The sequence below is a fragment of the Pundamilia nyererei genome, unplaced genomic scaffold (assembly GCF_000239375.1).
Source record: "Pundamilia nyererei isolate P.nyererei 1_Seehausen unplaced genomic scaffold, PunNye1.0 scaffold00037, whole genome shotgun sequence".
NCBI classification, from domain to species: Eukaryota; Metazoa; Chordata; class Actinopteri; order Cichliformes; family Cichlidae; genus Pundamilia; species Pundamilia nyererei.
The window spans coordinates 445,985-464,408 of record NW_005187438.1 but is presented as its reverse complement, the minus strand read 5'-3'; the positions used below and the strand labels follow the sequence as shown (position 1 = coordinate 464,408).

General features: G+C 39.5%; 1 protein-coding gene across 1 annotated transcript in view; it reads left to right on the top strand.

Annotated features, from left to right (window-relative positions):
• The first annotated feature begins 3,594 nt into the window (after positions 1-3,594).
• The window catches only part of LOC102197376 (cadherin-20), a 94,971-nt gene continuing 80,141 nt past the window's right edge, over positions 3,595-18,424 (top strand). Inside the window, exon 1 of the mRNA XM_005730409.1 lies at positions 3,595-4,003. The gene's annotated coding sequence lies outside the window, so the exon portion shown is untranslated. The remainder of the gene's footprint in view (positions 4,004-18,424) is intronic.

The window sequence follows — 18,424 nt, the reverse complement described above, 5'->3', positions numbered from 1 at the left end:
GTCGCGGAGAATATCGAAATTATGACACACAAAGAGAGCGAAACCGAGAGATAAAAACAATGAAAAGTGTCACTGCAGCTGCTTTCTGTACTCGTCGTGCTTTGCTTTGCTTTATGATCTTTTAAGATATTCAAAGGTGGTGGAGACCAAAATAGAGCAAACCTAAAGTTTCTATGGGTTTCTGTGTGAACAGAAAATTAGATATTATAAGTTTATAAGATTCTGCTGCCCTGAAGTGAACAAAAATTAATTCTTCTTCAATAAATCAAACACTTTTTGTCATGGGGTATATCTGCTTTTTCAAAATGCTTTCACAATTAACTTTGGTTTTCAAGCCGTCTCCAGCTTGTCGTTTCTCTCTTTTGAGGCATCATTGATTCTCCAACATGCACTTTCACTTTGTTTGTTACATCTGCACGTTGGTGGTAATGGCTTGTTATAATAGCTTTTGATGCCATGCAATTGATCAGTCGAACTAGGATTTATGTCCTATTCAGATCAAGTGGGATGGATGGTAGAGACGGAAAGGATTTCCATGTTGTTTGTCTAAACATTATATACTATGTGTTGTGCACAGACAATACATCAGTTTGGATATACCAACAACAACAAATCTGATGTGAGGCACTCGCAGTGTTTGGTTTCAGGTATTTGCATTGCATTACATGCCACATTGGACACTTTGAAGGAAAAATTTGCTTTTTAACTTAAGGAAACAACATTTACAAGTCAAAACCTGCTGAAACTACCATGACTTCAATGTGCGGTATAATCTTCAGATAATGGTTCCAGGAAGTTATCCATAAAACATGTGGAAAGCAATGCATATAACACGTGAGCTGCAGCAAAACCCTGCAGTGTGCATGTAATTCATTTGCTCCTGCTAGAATTATGTGTCAGAACACCAGTAAGCTTAAATATTGTGGAAATTTCCAGACAATGTGAATAATGTTGATTATCTCTAGAGAATACCAAAGTCAACTTCCTTGTATTAATCTTGTTGTGGGAGAAAAAGTCAGGTTTAAAGGCCTGAAAGTGAAATTTTGATGACCAGACTACTGAGGGAAGCATCTGTGAAACAGGCGAGACTCATGGTGACAGTAGCCCAATGAGAGAAAAACTGATGACAGGGTGTTACAGGACCTAGAGGATTTGCTGCTACCATCTGGTTGACCAACATGACATGGAACACTGCAAATGTTTTGTCAGATGGTGCTGACATCTCATAGATACAACTCATAAGGTGTTCTCTGGCATCTGTCCCTCGACACAACAACCAAAGAAATGTCAAGAAACTGGTCCATTTAAAGGCTGGAGGGGTGGCATTGAAGTAATTTGCATGTTTTGGGTTTTACACTTTTCTTGCTGTTTTCACTTCCCTTTTACTGTCACAGTAAGGGTTAGGCATTAGGCACCAAAAAATTGCTGTAAGTTTTGAAAAGCATTTTGTTTTGTTTTGTTTTGTTTTTTTGTTCTCAAACATCCACCCATAGTGATTAAATGTGATGCTAAGAGCTCTTTTTTTGTAAACATTGATTTGTGATGAGTTGGGCGTGAGAAATTTATCCCGGTATTACCAAAAACAACATTTAACACTTTAGGGAGGAGGGTGGGCTGGACTGCCAGTTACCACAGGCAATCAATAGGTATTGTTCATTGTCATGTTGGATACTCGTACTACAAGTTTCAAAGAATAAGGTCTCAGATGTATTTTGCCAATACATCTGCAGGAATATATAGTAGATTTGGCAGTGTGGTTCTATTCTGCGGTCTAGCATGGATCACATGATGCAGGGAGTATGTTGACACCAATAATCCAATTAAACAATGTTAATTCTGTTAATCTGGATGCAATGGTTTCAGTAGGAGAAACATTTTATCACTTGTCCAAGTGACCTCTTCAGTCATCTAGCTTATGGTTACAATCAAAACCAGCACCATTGCATCACCCGTGCTTCTTAAATTGAAACCCATTGCAATACAACCAGCATAACATTGCATGAGGCAGGAAGAGTATCAAAGACCAGATGATGTATCAGAAACCAACAACACTGATGCTGATTAAGTCAGGTGGAGTATGAAAAGAAGAAGGTGAAGCTCAGGTGGGTTGCAAAGTGGCTTGTAGGCAAAGGAAGCTTAACTTGGCCAACCTTCTACATATATGAGCTGAATAAATTTCTGAGACTAGTTTTAGAGTTTGTTTTTTTACACTTGTGTCTATATAATCTCAAAGAGAAAATCCTTAATATGGTCATTCCCAAGCTGCCAAGGAGAAGTGGAGAGGAAGGTCAGCTTAAATAGAAAGGAGCTAAAAGGTCTGGCTTCAGGCAGTTAATCAGCCGATGAACTTCACGAAGGCTTAGTAGACAATAAATACGATAATAAATTATTGTTTTAAGCTGGGACTCATGCAAAGCCACCCTAGTAGAGACAAAAATATAGACCTAAAAATAAGCAGGTCTCCTTTTTTGTTATACGTAGCTAGTATGGTAATACTGGTTTTGCTGTTGCAGAGAGAAAGAATAATCAAACAGCAAAAATCTAAAGTATAGGATCACGTGTACACATGATGCTTTAAGAACACCTTTAACAATACCTTCGTTTGTTAGTGGGAATGAAAGCTAGGAAGTGTATTTGCTGGAAAGCTAAGTGCAACACAAAGATTTAAAAAGTCCCTATAGATGACAAAAAGGGCAACAATTGCTGCAGCTGCTGCTGTTATTGCTGTGGCATTGGTATCTGAATCTAAAAGGAGGTGTGTTTTCAAGCGATGTATAATATGATGCAGAACGGGCCAATGCCATTCAAAGTACAGCAGCAGAATTGTCAGCGGGGTTAAGGAATTGAAGCTGCACTTATCTCCGGTGACTTGACATAAATTGATGTAAGACTTTAAATCCGGGACTTCTTCAGACTTTGATTCGGAGGCATATGACGAGCTCGGCTTTCATTTGACTCATCGGAAACGCTTCTGAGCCCGCGGGGACATGAGCGGTTTGATTTTTATCTGTTTTCCAATGACTCAATACCTTCAATTAAGCCCAATTAGACTTGTTTAAGGACAGTTAATTATTAATCAGCCAAGGGAGAAGCAAATATTTACTTATTCATCATACATATTTCTTGTTTTGTTCATGATTATTTTATGAACCAATTTTCTTATAATGTGGAGTCATGTGTGCTGCATTCTAATGTAACAGGCTGAAGTCTGCTGGGGATGTTCGAGCCGCAATCCTTTAACCAAGCTTCAGACGGTCTGTTGATAAAACCCAGTAAAGAGAAAAGACCACAAAGTTAATAGACTATCACTCCCCCTAAAAAGAACTGATTGTGCTGCTCAGGGGGGTCACATACACAGTGAGAGGGGTTGCAGCCAATGTGAGAACAAAAGAATAAAGTGGGGAAAAGTGAGTGGAGCGAAAGAGTGTATTTTGAGTCCTGCGGGTTAATTCAGTGCCTTTCAGCTACAATTGCCGTGTCTAAACATTCATGAGCCGTACAGGGATGGATGAAGGGAGAGAGGGAGGGAGAAATGAGGGGAATAGATGGAGCAACAGCACAGCGCTCAGACACAAGAGGGAGAGCTGTGTGTGAGCTCATCCACAGCGCTCTGAGCAGGTAGAGCGAGCACAGGACACAGAGAGAGAGCGTGCAGGAGGAGGAAAGTGAAAGAAGGAGAGCGAAAGGGAGTCTGTCTCCTCACCTGAAGATTACTTTGTCTCACACTTCATTCACCCCGAGTGCTGGAAGGAGCAGCGAGGTAGAAGCTGAGTTCATCAGGAGTTGCCAGCGCTTGCTCTCTGGTCTTTTTCTTTTCTTTTTTTTAAATCCCCTCTTGCCTGGTTTTCCCTGCGCAGGGGGTCAGCTGGACTTTTCTCTGCAAGAAAAAACCCACAGTGGAAAGACTGAGATAGAGAAACCAACACGTCGGGAGGGAAAGTGAGAAAATTGCAGTAAATCCCAGTGTCTGTGAAGGAAAAGAAGTTCAGAGAAGCTCCAAAAGGTAAGGATTTTAATTTATTCCTCTCTTTTCCAAATCGTCTAATAAAAACATAATTATCAGAACAACCTGTAACAAGGTAAGTCAAATCCTTGCATTTTAAGGGCTTGTGCAGAGTGTGTCTTTGTGCAGTGGGTGTGTATTACAGCCATCATTTACGGACTTCGAGGAGAAGCAGCAATGTGCACTTGTGACGGCAGGAAGTTGACTCAGGAGGATGGGTTAATAATACAAGAAAAAGCAGAGGGACAGCTCGAGGTACAGTGACAGAAACAGGGGAAAAATACATGAGTGTGAAGGAGAGTTGAACTGAACGACTGAGAAAGAGAGAGGGGAATAGGAGGAGGAGGCATAGAGTGGAGTGGCGGGGGCTCGCTGGCAGCCAATTCAGTAACCAAGGCAGCTGACATGAGGGAGAGCCAACAGGGGGACAGTGGGATTTCTATTTTTCACCCTTGCTGAGATACGCCGGGGCTCTGCCAAGTCCCCTGCCTCATCCCCCATGGATAAAGATTTCATTGTGTGCTGCTGTGACTGAATTCATTAAGCATCTACATGTACTCTCCTCTGGCCGCACTACTCTCGTACGCTCCTTCCTCTCTCCAGCTTATACTCACTCTACACGACCGCTCCTCCTCTCTCGCTTTCATTGTAGTCTCAATTGGCCCAGCTCAACTTGTGTTGCATCAACAGTTGTATTTTTTTCCCCAATGCTCTGCAGTGGATGATACTGTGAACACAATTTTGCCAAGAATGACCCCAAAGTTTATTTAAGCCTGGCTTCAGGATGCCACATGGGGTCGCTCAATGTAGGTGGGGGGGTGTGGAGTGGGGGGCATGGGAGATTTATTAGATGGCAGCTTGGGAACTTTGCTGGCATTAATAACAAGAAGGGCTGTGAAATCCTGCTAAAACATGAAAGAATGCAACATTACAGTGGCTACCAATTATATCAGTAACACCTTTATACTACAGTGGATCACATAAGTGTGTTTTTGTGTTCCTTGGTCTTATTTAGCTCATGTCCACAAAACTGCTTTTGTTTGCTGTCATCAGTTTTTAGCTTATGTCTCAGGGCAAAAGCACCAAAATGCCACGTGATGAAAATAGCAGATTTACAAGAGCTTATAAATAGATGTAAATGAAAGCTAATGCTGTTCTGTTTTTTTTCTGGGTGTTTGCATTTGCTAACAAACAAATCAGTGTGTTGCTTGCAGCTCGTTTGTGCTGCCCCCAAGTGGACAAAAAGCTTGTTGCTGTAGGTTTCGGTTGGTGTTTTACGTTTTTTGTTTCATTTTGCTCATTTGTGTGGTCAACTCACACACACACAGAAAAAAACAAAACATTATTTGATAACTGACCTAAAGATTGTTATTGGTTGTCAAGTAATTGGTCCGAAAGAAAAAGATGAGTTTGCCTGCCAGCAAGCTCACGCTAAGGCTAACAAGAAGAAATTCATTAAATTTAGAGAAAAGGCAAAACAATGCACTGAATTAAAATTTATCTAATAAAAAATAGTCAATAACTGAGCTCAGAGCTGTTTTATCATCCCAGAATTGTTTATGGCAGCACATACATTGTGGGCTCTTTTTCTGCCAAGCATGCCATTTATTTTCTTCTTCGCACTTAGGCTAGTCCCCCGGAGTTTATGTTAATTTCTCAAACTTTTATTCGACCCCATCTCTGACTTTAGGGAATCTTTAATTAGTTTCTAGAAGCAGTGACACTAGTGATTCTTGACAACATTAATTAAAAATTGTTTTTCTTAAAAAAAAGTCACAATTTATTCAAAAGGTCACGCTGAAAATGAAGGTACTGCTTCATTAAAAAGGAGAACGATTGAAGTAAGAGAAAACACAATTCAGATGTTGTTCACTTTTTGTGCATTAGCCTTTCCCTGCCTTTCTCTCCACACTGAAGACCATGTCATCACCCTTTAGGTAAAAGGCTAGTATAGCCTTTATGGGCTCCTTATTGTTTCCAAGATGTGAGGCGCTTCGCTTGTGGTGAAATCAATAGCCCAGTAAATTCTTAATTGAATGACTGCAGGGCTTGGAGCCTGATGGTGCTTTATGGGCTACCAGAAGGCGCCTTTGAGAACAGACAAAATAACAAGGACCCTGCTGGCATTGTTGTGGTCTGGGAAGCAACGTCATGTCAATCAGCCAGGCCTGGCAGGCAACAGCGGCTGTGGGACGGCGTTAGTGCTTGTACACCTGCCATGTTATGCTTGAGTTGAAGCGGGTGTCACTTTACCTCTAATTAGCTTTTCTTCCTTTGAAATACTTTTTATGGCTCATTTGATCATCACGCAGTACATTTCAGTGCTATTTGACACCGGGGAGCCGTGTCACAGGTACCGCTGCTGTGATCGAAGACAGAAAACCGCCTTTGGGTTTAAAATTTGGAACACGACCAGATATGTTTCGTGCACAGGAAACACCCGTGTGGTATTGTGTGGTGGTGCGGATCCTTTTGTCATCTGTCTGAGCTACGGATGGATTGTCTTGACCTCGGGGCGCTCGCTGCCACTTCAGCAGAAACAAAAGACTACGATGCACACTTTTGGCCAATTTGTTAAATGTCACACTCTTTTAACACTGCAGTTTTTCACCCATCAGTTTGTTAACTAGTTGGGATGAGACAGTTATATGCAATTTTTAATCAAGTCCAAATCTTCAAATATTTTCTTTATTCGGAATAAAAAAGCTGTTTGCTAATTGTTTTTTTATTATCCTCAACAACATCATCATCATCATCATATTGTAACTAAATATTACTTAAATCTGGGATAAATATAGTATTGTATAGTTGATGCATTAAGTAATAGCATGAAAACTGGTATTCTCTGAGCCATTCTTGCTCAATGGCGAAGAGCTCTTTTGGCAGAAGAGCTGCTCTGGTAGTCATAGAGTGCTGAAAAGCTTATTTCATGCGGGTCCTGCGTGAGCCAGTTTCTGCAGCTAGTATCCAGCATTAGTTCTCAGCTCTCTCACTCTCAGCTGCAATCGGCCAGCTAGAACAGGTATGAAAACGGGCAGAGCTCCATTTGCTTCTGGTGTTTATTGCTCATTGCTAGTCGTGCTGAATATCAGGTCATGAACAAAAGCTGCAAACTTCAGAGAAACTCTAGGCAGCAGAGTCTGTCACGACACCTCTCCTTCACATATTTAACACACTCCAGCGATGTGCACTAAGTTGCTGGGTGTTATCTTTGAAAGTGAATATTGTCCGTTTTTGTGGGCTGTTTACTGATCTGAACCCAAAAAAGGGAAAATACAAAAAGTATTCATTTAAATGTGTTTTATGTTTTGAACCAAATATCCAGAAACCATAAAATGATGAAAACCGATTTGGTAAATGGTGTTAAGTGTTATTTATGACACCATGTTTGCACTGAAGCACCGCAGCAATTTCCTAGTGTTGTAAACCTGCTCAACATTTGGCAATAAACCCCATTCTGATTCTGATTCTGATTCTAAAACAAGGCTCTTTACTTCATTCTTTAACGGCAGAAACAATAGAGCTCACACCGGTACATTCAGATTTGATGCTTTAGGATATATTTGCTAACTTTGTGTTCATTGCACTTACCAGTACATAGCCTTATCCATACCAGCCAAGTGCAATAATATGCAAAAACTGGAAATATCCATAGAAAACAGGCTGATGAAAACCAGTTTCATTCAACAACCTCACACCGGCTGCGATTAAAAGATAACATTTTATAACAAACTGTAGCAAAGAGCAGGACTACTTATGCTTTGGAATTTGCATTTTCTTTACAAAAACAGTCACAATTTACAGTTTAGACCCTGAACTCTAAAGTAGGCAAAGTTTCTCGATATTTTGTGTCCTCATTAGCTCGATTGGCACCATGTAAGCAAAGAAATTATGTATTTCTTAAGCCACACTGGTGTGCCTTGACGCACCATTGAAGCCACTGCATGAGGGGGCACAGCTCAATTGGAGGTCAATCCATAGCAGGTGTAGCATCTTTTATGTAAGGGATATCATGACAGGAATGCAATAGGAGCTTGGTAGCACCCGCAGCATCCATACGACAAACAGCTACATGAATATATGTGTAAAATGTTAATGCTGTATATATAAAGTATACACACATAGCGTGACTACTCAATGGCACACAGGAAAGCCTTACTTATGTGGCAAACATTTATAATAAAACAACCACGATCAATACTGTAATTTACACCACACACACTTTTTTTAAAGCATACCACTCAACAGCACCGTTATCTGGAAAATCAACAATGATCCAATAACAAGCATACCGCAAAGTAAACAAACACGAGACAACAGCAGCTATGCACTGGCTGTTATGAAAGCCCGATTTAATAAATAGCCATCCATGAAATAGTCTCGAGCTCTACTGATTTGTCTCCCGAATATGATTTCTCATTTGTCCGGTCTCATATGTGCTCATTATCCTTTTCCCTTTATTTATAGGGTGAAAATGGCCACCTTCAAAGGTTGAGGCCTTGGTGGTGGATCTATTTACACCAGAGACTCAAGTTTAAGTCTTCAGATTTCACAGATGTTCACACTCCATTTGCATTGGTTTTTTTTTGTTTGTTTGTTTTTTAAAATATATTACAAAATAAAAATATGTCACTTGGTTAACTTTAGGCATTAAAAACTACAGGGTTAGGTTTAATATAGAAAAACTACCGTATTTTCCGCACTATAAGGAGCACTTAAAAGCCTTTAGTTTTCACAAAAATCGACAGTGCACCTTATGAATGAATTCTGGTTGTGCTTATTGACCTGGAACCAATTTCAGGTGGTACACGGCACTCAAAAATCTGTCAAAAACGTTTCAGTACGACTTTGGTAAGCTACGAAGCCGCACTGCTTGATGGATTGTCAGAACATTACGGCTACTGTAGTCAGGAGCCTCGCGGAGTAATCTGGGTCCAAAACTCCGTCTTCTTCAGGTCCCAAAGTCAAACAAACACTGCGGCATCACTGAGAGGTAAAAACTGCCTAAATTCTTTCATCTTTAACAAAATGATCAGTGTTGCTGCTTTACCAGGTGTAACAATTAAGTTTAACATTCAGGCATCCGTGAAAACAGGATTTATTAAATTTGACGGAGTTAGAAGTTAGCAGGAAGTTAGCTCGCTAGTTTCCACCTAAACATGATATAGCATGTTCTGACTGAGAGATTTCTGAAATAATTAAAACGTACAGCTTTGCTATCACTTCCAACATAAATGAAGACAGAAAACTAAACAGCAGTGACGTTTGTAGGGTTACGGAAGTTGGGCTAGCTGGTATATAATGATGTGCTACCTGATCGCTAGCTAACACAGCTTTGTTAGCATAATATAACCAGTGAAGCTGGAGGATGAATGCTAATGCTTGTTTCGCTTAATGCGCCTTATAGTCAAGTGCGCCTTATTGTCTGAACAATACAGTAGTTGGTTGAAAGTCACTAGGGTTGGTTTTGGCACAAAAAATTAGTCGGTTTGGCAATAAAAATGACATGGTTCTGTTTAGGCACTGAAACTACCTGGTCAGATTTTGCAATGAAAACTATTACTTTTGTACAAGAAATTCCTCTGTTTATACATTACAAGGACGTAGTAGATTTTGCAATTGGAAAAACTTTGCTATTTCTTTACGAAGGTCTTCTTTAAAACCTAACAAAGGTACTTTGGCTGTAATAATGTGGATTAAAAATGGCCCTTTTTTCGCTTCATTGAAAAATCCCAAATCGGCGTTCAGATAGATATTTACAGTTGCACCTAACTAAACCAAAATACAATTTGCACTGTTAAACATCCATCCATCCATTCTTTTCCACTTATCTTTATCAGGGTTGAACCCAGGCTGGAGCCTATCCCAGCGATCACAGGGTGAGAGGCGGGGTACACCTGGTCTGTCGCAAGGCTAACACAGAGAGAGAAACAACTATTTACGCTCACATTCACACCATTGGCAATCTAGAATTACCAATATCACTTGACAAACTACATGAAAGTGGTTTTATTCATTGGCTTCTCTGAAATAAGATGTGGATATGTGGTTCTCTTTGATCACTCCACACTCTATGATCACTTCACATCCCCAGAGACTTTGGACAAGTTAAACTTGGTGCTCTTATTCAAGTTAACATTTCCAAGTTCAGTAACTGTCAGCTGACAGGTTGACAGTTGACAAGGTTGTGCTGACGTTGGAAATGTAACTTTGTTGTTGGCTACATGTACTGCTACAGTTTCACAAAGACGTTTTTGTTAGAGTTTCTGCTACAACCAGTTCTGCCCGGGGAGATGCTGTTACTGTTTTAGCCATGATTGCTGGAAGCAGTTGTGCATCTACACCTGCTTATGATTTCAAACAAATAAGCAAAAAAACTTTAGGACCTCTGTTCCTGCACCACATTAGCAGTCAGAACCTGCACATTGCCAGAAGCATCTGTTTAGCGGTTAAAGAAGAGGCACATAGTGAACAAATGGACTCAGGCAGCTAGAAAGTACAACTACAATTTAAACTGTCAGTGCCAACACAGCTAATATAGCTCTGCATCCTTAAAGAACACCTACAGCAAGTAATAAGTCCATTCCCATGGTATTCAGAGTTTTTAAATACAGAAAATATTCTCACTTTCCACCTCAGTGTATATACACTGCTATATTATCCATCGCTTTGTGCCACATGTGTGCACACAGCTGATAGTTTGGTTGTTCATTGGAACAAATTCTTCAATACCTGATCATGCACCAAAAGATGCAGGTTTTCATTTCACTGAGCTGGTCCTGCAGCTCCCTCCAAACTCAGATGGTGAATTATTCCATGCCCTCCTGAGTTAAAGAAAGCAATCATGTTTTTTTTTCTTTCTTTTTTTCTGGGACTGACTCTCAGGCAGTGGATCTATTTAAAATGAGAGTTGCTTACAGTAATAGACAGAAACACCTCATCATGAAAAATTAATTTGAATTGATTCCCCGTAGTCTTTCCCCCCACTGGTCTGACAGGGTTTTGAGAAGGAAATTTTCAATATTCAAGGCCACATGTAAAAATCAATGTCTAAATGAAGCTGATCGGAGATATGAGCTTTCTCTCTCAGTGGTCCTCACTGGAGCCAGGAGGGAAAACTGAGCACATAAACTTTCCTTAACTGTTACATTGTAGAGCCCGTAGAGCTGTTTTCACAGAGTGCTTGATAGATATTAATCAAACATTTGAGCATTTGTGAACCATATCCAAAGCCCACATATTTAATTCAATTCAGTTCAGTTTTAATTATATAGCACCAAATCATAACAGCAGTGACTCAAGGTGCTTTATATTAAGTTAGAGACCCTACAGTAATGTGTGATGTTCAGTATGTGTGTTTCTGGCTTTAGCTAATATTAGTTGATATTAGTTAACAGTGTTGGTCAAGTTACTTGAAAAAGGTAATCAGTAACTAATTACTGATTACTTGCCCCAAAAAGTAATCCCTTTACTTTACTGGTTACTTATTTTCAAAAGTAATTAATTACTTAGTTACTTAGTTACTTTTTTAAAACGTGATTTACGACCTGAATAGGTAATAAAGCGATAGATCTTTCAGCCCAGTTCTACTTTTTCTGCCTAATCCATTATATAAAATGGAATCAAATGGAAAAGTATCATTTTAAAACTTGTTTTATTAGTTTTAATCTTTTAACTTTATGCATCAAGCAAAAATTAAATTGGATTACTGCCCATCTCTGTTAATATTAAATATGCATGTTTCTAACATTAGCTAAGTTTTGCTAATGATAGTGAAAATGTTTCTGGCAAAATTAACATAACGAAGAAGGGCAATCACTCAAAGTACACCTGACAGAATTGTAATTTAAATGGTGATTTTTGAAATAAAACAAAATGTGAGTAAAAAGAATCTCAACTTCTCAGCTTCTATGTCTATATTTTTATCAGTTCATTCTAATGATGTCTTCTGGAAAACAACATTTTGAGTGGTATTCAGGGTACTACAAATCCCTATGAAAATCCCTATGCAGCTTCCTTTTACCTTTAATTTCAAGGTGAGTGGCAGAATTGGGAAGATAATCATAATATTTCTAAGTCTAGTTAGAAAAACACTGGTGGGGGTTTCAGGCTTAGATCATGGAGTTTACAACACAGGCTGGTTTATGAAGAGCTCTCACAAGGGATAAGAGTCAACAGGATGATGTCAGACTGGCTTACTAATGCCAATAGAGGATTTGAGGAGACCATCACCACAATGAAATTTCACAAGTGTAATTCATGCAACAGGAAATGTGTTCACTGTAAACCTGTTCAAACATCCTATCTGCTCAGTTATCACACTCTGGATTAGATCATCAGGAAACAAATAAAACACCTAAACTATAATCTACAATTTCATCAAAAGCAAACATCCCCTATTTAATTTTTTAACAATCCATCTTACAGGCATAGGGAAAAAATAAACAGCCAGTCGACCTTCAGAGAGGGCCAGAATGATCATCGCATTGCTTTAGGAACATAGTTCGACCTTGGTCCTGGCAGACAGTGATTACATTTTATTGGCCCCGAAAAAAGGAGCCCAATACTCACCAATGTACTCTGGCTGAATAAAATGGAGTGAGATGGCGAATGAATTATAGTCTCTGGAGTTGGTGTGCTCCAGTCAAATTTTTCTCATAGCAGTGGAGGGGATGAGCTACCATAAATCTGACCCAGACATCCATTAGGTTTCTGTACTCTGCAGTTCTCAGCATGGTGCTACTCTCTGTGAATTTCTGGTGCATTTTTCCCATACATGCAGTACGTAGTGTGCTCATATGGCTGTGCTCATTTTGCTAATGAATTACTTGAATTGTTCGTTGACCACTTTTTGGATTCAATCCATAGACTCATTTTTACAGAGAGAGAGACTAAAGTAAAAGGAATCCAAGGACACTTGGATAATTTTCAAACACAGACCCGTAGAAGACTAAATGCTAACCAGAGTTAGAGCGAGATCTCTAACACTACAAACAGCATGATGCACCACCAATTAGCCAGCATTTGAAAATAGTAACTATTTACTGTGATTTGACACACAGCATGATCAAAACTGATCTAGTCTATTAAAAAAAAAAAAAAAAAAAGCAGGGGCATGTGTCACCAAAAAGCAGCAAGAGCAAATTCTTGCTCCTATCATAATGCTTCATTTCTCCAAAATTATTTAAGATGTACTAAAATGTACTGCAATACATGCAATACATTCGAACTTTCAAACATTCACTCAATATGATTTGGATTTTATCAAAAATACATTTAGATGCCGTGTGTATAATTTCCAATGGACTTTTAAAAGCAGGAGCTAAAAATTTCTAGATGACTTGGAGTAATAACCATAAAATAATGGCTTGGGTTTATACCAACTACTGAATGCCTGGCAACCTTGGGGTTAAACTGATCACCCACAAGATATGTTATTTATTTAAGAGTTATTTTTCTATATAGAGAACAAAACACAATGAAGATGTCAACCACAAACATAAAAAATTATGTAGCTTCCAGAGTGAATTCCTTAACCTAAAGGGTTAGAGAGCTGTGATTCTACAGAAACGTGATACTAAATCACATATCTAATTTAGTGAATACATAAATGTTTGTTGTATAACTGGAGATACCAAATTGCATTCACATTGTATTTTTAGCAAAAATTCTGTAAAAGTTCACAAGTTATTAGTGTGCTTTGAGTTGATATAGACGCCCAAAACTACTGAAGTCTTTCTTGGCTCATGGGTGAACTTTTCATTAAACACGAGAGGCAATAAAAAGAAGATTTATTTTCTGAGATACATTGTGCTGCAACTGAAGCTGTTTTCACCTTCTTTTCATGTCCAAGCTTGATGTGAAACTTGTTACTACAGTCCTAAGCATGAGAACATTTCTTTTTGCCCGTCATCTGTTCTCAACTTCACACGTGTGTGTGTGTGTGTGTGTGTGTGTGTGTGTGTGTGTGTGTGTGTGTGTGTGTGTGTGTGTGTGTGTGTATTTGAATCAGCGCCGATTGCTCATGAAATACGACCTCTGGAAAAGTTTCCTGTCCGCATTCTCCTCTTTGAACTCCAATCCATTATCTCCAGGTATCAAATTCATCCCAACAGGTGTAGTGTGGTAAATGATACGGGCTTGTGGCAGCTTGCCACAGATGCAAGGATGAAAGAGAGGATCGGGTGTCCGGTGTTGGATGCTCACAAGCACACATATACACAAGCATACCGTACACATTTCACAGGGCCCCTATATTGCATTTATCACCCGCATCATCTGTAGTTGTGAGACAAGCGTGTTTTCTTTTTTCTGCAGAATATGTACTTAAGGCTTAAAGATATATATTGTGTTGTATGATAGTTTGCTCTCTGATTGGCTAGAAAGCTTTTATCTGAACTTTCCTCGAACATTGTTTTTCCTTCATATCCCGAAGCTTCCGATCGATACAGCAAGGACCATGCAGACAAAGTCAGAAAACTAGACGCTCACATGTGTTTCTTTCCTGCTGTTTGCAAAGACGAGCTACTTGTTTGAGGTAGAACAATAAATCACTGGAAGTGAAATAGTTGTAGTTCATGCACTCTTCCCAAACTCTGCTATAGCAAATAATATCTGATCACAGTGTTGATCTGTAAGCAGCCCTCAGATATGTAGTCTGAAATTCTCCTGGCTGTGTCTCGTTAAAGCAATAGCTTTTGGGCTTTTAAGCTTTAATACATTTTTTAAAACACGGTGTATTAAATGCAGGCATCTAGCTGGTGAATGTAGTCAAGCATTTAGCAGACAAAGAGACAGATTATTTTTTTATTTTAAACCTCTAAATGCACAGCAGAAGACTTCTTTACATCCAGGTCCAGCTAAAATGGTAAGAAAAGATTTACAGAACAGTCCGTAAGAGGTCTGGGAGTCACTGTTAGGCATCATTTGAAGGTGAGACCTCCAACCTTCAATATTTGTTGGAGGTCTTATTTTAAAAAGCCATGAATCTGAGGAAAAAGTTCCAACTAGAAGTAATAAAATAGTATTTTAACCCTTTCCTTTCCTTGTAATTTAAGAGAAACAATTTCTCTTGTCTTCTAATCTCTGCCTTTAAAAAACCTGGAACCTGTTCTTATGGTTGTCAGACAATTATTGATCATCATTAAGGGTATAGGGGAGGTTGTCTAGTCTTTTTGAAAGAAAGAGTCAAATATTGCTGAACTCATTTGCACACGGCTAAATAAATGTTGATTCATTTTATGTAACAGGTGTTCTGACTGTACAACCAAGGGTCATTCTAATAATGATTTATAGCGTAGACAAAACAGGGGTCAGTTACATCTTCATGTGTTTTTGCTGGCATTGAAAAATTACATTAGATTTTATTTTACAGAGTGTATAGGTTGCAGTCTCTTTCATCTATAAAAGGTTGCTTCAGCTCATCAAGGTTTTTCAGTATTAATTTATGCACAGCTCCTTTAGGTCCCACCACAGTATTTCAGTTAAGTTTTCAGTTTATTAAGAACCTTGACTGAACCACTGCGCCACCCTTATTCTTTACTATTTCTGCCATTATGTTGAAGCTTGCCAATGGGCTTGGGATCACTGTCTGGTTGCATGGCAAAGTTTAAGCTGTTAGCCAGATGTCCTTACATTTGATCCTGTATGACTTCATGGTCAACTTAGTGAGTGCAATGTCCTATGGCTGCAAAACAAGCCCAAGAAATCACCCATCCACCAATTTACCCAACAGTTCGTATGTGGTGTTTGTGCTGATTTACTCTGTTTGGTTTTCTCCAACCATGTTGCTGTGCACTATAGCCAAACATCTCCACTCTGGTCTTGTCTGTCCAAAGTGCATTGCTAGATAAGTCTTGTGGTTTGTTCAGAATCAACTTTGCAAACCTAAGATGTGCTGCCATGTTCGTTCTCCCAGAAAGAATATGGCAGAGAGGACGCGTTCTCCTGGCAACCCAAACAACTTCTAATTGTGCTGTCATGAACTTTAGCTTTTCACAAGCTAACTGAGGCCTGTAAAATCTGAGATGTTGCTTTTGGTTTTTTACAGTTTCTCAGTGCATTGCAACCTCTGACCTTGGGTTGAATTTGCTGGAACATCCACTGCTAGTAACCCTGTGGTGTTAGCACACACCTGAATGCTTCAGACCTGTAAACTGTGAAAGCTTCTGATCTCACATAGGCCTTCACGTTTGTTGATGATCAGTTAATCAGGTATATTTGATTAGCAGCACCTGGCTGCTACTTACCCTCTTAAATCCTGTGGAAGCATTAAGTGTGTACTTTACAGGTTTTTCACACTGCATCCACATTTTGCCTTAGTTTATGTTAAACAAACAGTGACATGGTGTAATATGTCAAGTTGTTGCTCATCTCATTTTAAGATCTGCTGTGGAGATTATTTTTTTTTATTATATTCTGATACGTAAAACCTTAGAACCAAAAGAGAGTGTACTTTCTTTTTCAAATGTACTTTATAAGCTGGTGCAATGTAAATGTTATGTTTGAGGCTGGCTGCCGAGCTTCAAATGAATTAGTTATAGCTCATTTATGCACCTCAGTTCGGCAGCTACATGGAGATTTTTTGGCATCAATAGGTCCCACCAGGTTCAAGAGGTGATTGTCGTTCTGCCTCTGTCCTGTCCTCCATATCCCATCTTCCATTTAATTTAGCTCCTCATCTTTTTAATGCAGCCTGGGGAACATGCCAGAATGATCTATGGGATAATCTGCCATTGCATTTAGCTGTCGAGTTTCCAGAAACTGTGCTTCACATATGTAAACAAACCAGGGTGATTAGGTCCGCTGGCAAGTTGTCCCTTATGGACATCCCTAATTCAGCCAGCAAAATGGCTGTTCCAGGCTGTTAATTTCTTTATTTACTTTCAGTCTCACTCTACGCACCAACACGGATGAGCCGTTTGATCTCACTCCACTCAAGTAAAAAAAAAATCCCTACCCCTGAACCGCAGGCACACCGCTCCCCTGAAATCACTTCAACACCCATCCCCTCCCTCTCCCTCCTTCCCTCCTCCTGGTATCATTATTCTTCCCTTTGAAATCACATTACCTGTGTTCTCTTTGTGAGCTGAGGAGTGTATGCTAGTAGATGAGACAGAATGGAAAATGTAGAGGAGGAGTGAAGTGAGGAAATAACCACAGCTTGAGTTTTATATCACCCGTCTACAGGAATTCCCAGTCAAGTGGGTGGATCAGTTTCTCGTCTTCTTTTATTCAGGGTCTCATATGTCTCCTGAGGAGACTTATGTCTCGTGTGGTTGCCATGAAATCAAAAGTAAAGGAGAACTCTTTAACATTTCCCAGGAAGCATGGTTTTGATGTCTCACGGGTCAAAAATGTCTAGACATCTAGATTACATCTGCATTACCAACGTATGCAGAAGAGCATATCTGAATGCAAAATACATCGAACTTTGAAGCAGATGGACCAAAGCAACAGAAGACGACAATAAGTGCAACTGCTGTCTGCTAAGAACAGGACACAGAGGCTACAATTCACACGAAAATTAGACAACAGAAGATTGTAAAACTGTTGCCTAGTCGGATGAGTCTTGATTTCTGCTGCAACGTTTACATGGAAGGGTCAGAATTTGGTGTAAACAACATAAAAAGCATGGATCCCTCCTGCCTGATATCAGTCAGTGTTTCAAACTAGTGGTGGTGATGTGCTGATGCAGTCGTGTGGGAGATATTTTTTTGGCATCACTTTGGGCCCCTTAGTACCAACTGAGCCAATGCTGATTTTTATAATAATATTAATAAAAAATAATAATAATATTGGATGTAATTACTTTGTACACTTTCAAGGACAGAAGCACAGTGGTTTGGCATCCATTGTTCAGTGAAAAACTCATGGCCGTATGTTTGAGTAAGCGTCTGTCTTGTACAACAACCTACAACCACTTCATCAAGTGGAACCAGGATCCATGTTTGCAGTCTCTTCAGTTCTTAAGTCCTACCTTTAAATATTTGAAGAGCCAGACGCAAATTAAGAACAAGGAGATGAGAGGCTTTGCGGTGCACATGCAAGAATAGGACAGCATTCATAATGAATGTGCTTCGGCTCCCGCTCTTGATTTATTTCAAGGCGAACGAGCACGGCAAGTGAATAAACTTGTTTCACACGTTTAACATGCAATGTGAATAGCAATTATTTTTCCTGATCTGGAAATGCAAGGAGTGATGGTTATTTAAAAAAGAAGAATTAAACATTTCATTTGTCAGTGAAGAGTTCAGTAGATTCCAGGTGTGCAGTCTACTATAGTATTTTTGAACTCTTAGCCACTTTCCCCCTCTTCCTGCAGAGTATGTCAACTTGAGTTTGTCATTTCTGACATTTCCCAGAATATGTTTTTGAAAAGTGCCAGACAGCATGCTGCATGCAGTCGGGGGTTACAGTCAG